Here is a 3,716-nt window from a genome sequence, read left to right as displayed (position 1 = left end):
GAGAACAGGACAGTCTATATGCTTCCTGTAGGCAGCTGCTTCACTATGGACACTTAATTTCTGCAACCAAAATCACCAAAAAATTTACTCCTCTCCCACCCTCAGTAAAGAATGAGTAGAGAATAGAGGCCAGGTGTGTCACACTAATGGATATCCTTCCATCTGGAAAGAAATACCAGGAGTGGAGAGGAAGCATTCCCCTCCCCAACACCTGCCCTCAAGGACCTCATCATCTCATTGATATTCACAGAAACCCTGAGAGGTAAATAGAAATGTTTTGCCTGTTTTATATAAGGGGCAGCTGAGTTCTACAAGAGGCACACAGCTAGGTTGAAAGCAAAAGAATAACATCTCAATTCTTTATGGACATCGTTACCAATGCAATTAGATCATGGACTTGTCTACATTTTTTGCTCTTGCAAGTGAGACACAGGCCTTGATTCCAAATGGTCTTGTGACTATCTAAGGTTTTGACAACAACATCTATCATCTTGTGTATAGATATGGTTATTTACTAATTTGAATCTTCTACCAAAAAAGCAGGTAAGGCTTAAAATATTGAATGCCACTATTGTAAACTTTTAGAGAGAAAGCAGCCAGGCAAAAGTGAGACAAACAGTTCAGGAAGACAAAATAAAATGAGGTGGTTATCTAATGCTCAATATGAAAAAGAATACTTAATTTGGTCAGCTGGCACTGTGTTGCCATATTAGTTTTGTATCACTATTACTTACTAAGCATCTAATATGTAAAGTTGTGGCTAAGCACTGCTTATGTGCACAATATCATTTAATTTTCACAACAAATGTATGAGGAAGTTACCTTTCTTCAGATAGGAACAACTTATTTAGATCAGGTGACTTGTCTAATTTCACATAATCACTAATACGTGCCAGTGTCAGGATTTGAACCCAAGACTTCTGCCATCAGAACCCACACTCTTAACTGGTACATTCTACTGGTCTGTCAGCGAAGAGCATAAATTGAGTTACCTCTGAAGGCAATGCATCCAGTGAGGGACAATAAAATACATCTAAGAGAGCAATTTTATTTCTAAACTTATAATACAGTTAGGTACCTACAACACAAATATTAAAAAGGCTTTTAAAAAAAAAGTTTACAGCGTAGAGGTCAGCACAAATGAACATATTAGCAAGTACAGGACTCCCAAGAGGAGCTGAAATGAAAAAGTGATCAAAAGCAAGAGTTAAGCTGAGGGCGCCTGGGTGGCTCAGTAGGTTAAGCCTCTGCCTTCGGCTCAGGTCATGATCTCCGGGTCCAGGGTTCGAGTCTCCCATCGGGTTCTCTGTTCAGCAGGGAGCCTGCTTCCCACCCCCGGCCATCTCTCTCTCTCTGCCTCTCTGTTTACTTGTGATCTCTCTGTCAAATAAAAGAGTTAAGCTGACAAGCACATGCTAACAGTGTGAGCTGTTTAAAGATGGGGTAAGCTACCTCAGGAATTAGTAAATTCTCATTACGTGAGGGGCTTCCCACAGAGGCTGGATGGACGAACACTTTGTAGATCAAACTGGGTTGTTTTCCAGGGCATTGAAAGTTCCCCAAGTCCTAAGATTCTGTGATTTAGTCCATTTATTTTGAATAGCCATTGTGCACCAAGTACTGGGATAAGGTCTTCTCCTAAAGGAGAATAAGTCATAAGTTCAGAGAGACCACAGTCTAGAAGACAAATAGCACAAAACCACACATGTAGAATGAAGTGTTATATGGCACAGGGGCAAAGAGGATCACACCTAACTCAAACGGGAAAGGGAAATTAAAAGTGCAAATCAGACGATCTTTGCAGGTGATGCCTAAACTAACCCTTGAAGGAAGAGTAAAAACTAGCCAGGTGTTGCAGCTCTCTATTGCTGTGTAACAGAGTATCTTTAAAACTCCAACAAATATCCTATCTCAGAATTTGGGTACTTACTTAACAGCTGGGCTGGTTGGTAGACTGCAAGAGGTTTCACTCGCATGCCTGGCACCTTGAAGGAGACAGCTTTAAAGATTAGTCTCTCTCTGCTAGAACCTTCCTTTTTTCCATGAAGTATCGGGGCTTCTCCATAAGAGCCCTCCGGCAGGGTAGGTAGAGTCTTACAAGGTGGCTCAGGGCTCCAAGAACTTCTGCCCTGACCAATCAAGACAGAGGCTCCAAGGCTTCTTATAACAGCCTCCAAAGTCAGGCACTATCACAGTCAACTCAATTTATTGGTTAAACGTGAGCTGGTGTGGGAGGGAACACATAAGTGTGTTCCCACACTTAATAAACCACACCAGGGAGGTGTGGTTTTTTTTCGAAACTATCATGGAGACTGGTTACCACACCAGGCTAAGAAGATTCTAAGGGTACAATTTTCCGCTAGAAGGAATATCATGCACAAAGGCAATAGCTCATGTAAGACTAAATCCTGAGAAGCATCAGGCTGCCACTGTTAACCCACACAACGTGCGAAAGGCAACAGAAGGGAGACTTGGGCTGCACTTAGCAGGCTCCCCAGTCCTGGGCCCCACAGAGATGACCTTAAAACCAGAAATGAGGACTCCTTCTAACAGCCTGTTAAAACATATGGACTACTCTGAAGGTCTGGGCATGCTCAGACATGCCTTAGCCAAAAATATTAACAAGTCATTATCAGGGACACCTGGGTGGCTCAGGGGGTTAAGCGTCTACCTTCAGCTCAGGTCATGATCTCAGGGTCCTGGGATGGAGCCTCGAATTGGGCTGTCTGCTCAGCGGGGAGCCTGCTTCCCCCTCTCTCTCTCTCTGCCTGCCTCTCTGCCTACTTGTGGTCTCTCTCTCTCTCTCTCTCTCTCTGTGTCAAATAAATAAATAAATAAATAAATCTTTTAAAAAAGCCATTATCAGAAACTGGCACTGAAGTGGCATCCAGGTAAAAAATCATGAGAATAAACAAGCAGGAGAGATAGAATTCAAACAAGTAGCTGAAGTATATGACGTATTATTCAGATGCTAAAAAATGAGAGCTCTATGACAAATATGGCGAAGAAGGATTAAGTGGTGGAAGTGGAAGTCATTTTGACAGTCCGTTTGAGTTGGGCTTCACCTTGCATAACTCAGATGATGCCTTCACAGATTGACTGATTGAGTGGACGAGACCGATTTTTATTCAACTTCTTTGAAACCCACTTGTGGACTTTTTTGGGGATTCACAGAGGTGCCCCAAAGAAGCTGAGGCAGAGAATTGTTTTTCACTGCCTTCAGTGGATTTCCATATTTTGAAGGGAATTCGCTCTTTCCAATATAGAATTTATGTCTTTAGGTTCACTAGGTCATGGAAGCCTCACTTCATTCTCTTCCATGTCATTTTAGGCTAGTTCGGCAGGCAGCTTCAAATCCGTATCAGCTTTGACTAAAATTGTTAGTGGCAGGAAACTCACTGCAAAGAGAATAATGTTGAAAATGGTCAAGAAAGAGTCAAAGCTGAAGACAGCCAGTTAAAGTCCTTAACCATAAGTGGTAAGGGGCAGCTGCTATGCTTTGATAACAAGTAATTCAATGCAACCAATTAATGCAGAAGTTAACTATACAAGTACCATTTGAGGATTAGCAGGAACTTCTTTTTTGAAGATTTCAAATGAACTTGACTTTCAGTGTTACTGTACCTAATCTTAAGTATTCATAACCACAACTCATGTTAGCCACTATTTGTCAGACTCTTGACTTATTGTTGGAGCCTCAGAGGACTATTTTATTT

General features: G+C 41.8%; 1 pseudogene; it reads left to right on the top strand.

The window, feature by feature from the left end:
* Window positions 1–2,566: 2,566 nt before the first annotated feature.
* Window positions 2,567–3,513, top strand: LOC116854889 (annotated as a pseudogene).
* Window positions 3,514–3,716: the final 203 nt, after the last annotated feature.

This window comes from Lontra canadensis, unplaced genomic scaffold, assembly GCF_010015895.1.
Source record: "Lontra canadensis isolate GAN:19392208 unplaced genomic scaffold, GSC_riverotter_1.0 scaffold96, whole genome shotgun sequence".
Classification (NCBI taxonomy): domain Eukaryota; kingdom Metazoa; phylum Chordata; class Mammalia; order Carnivora; family Mustelidae; genus Lontra; species Lontra canadensis.
This window is presented reverse-complemented; position numbering and strand designations above follow the sequence as displayed.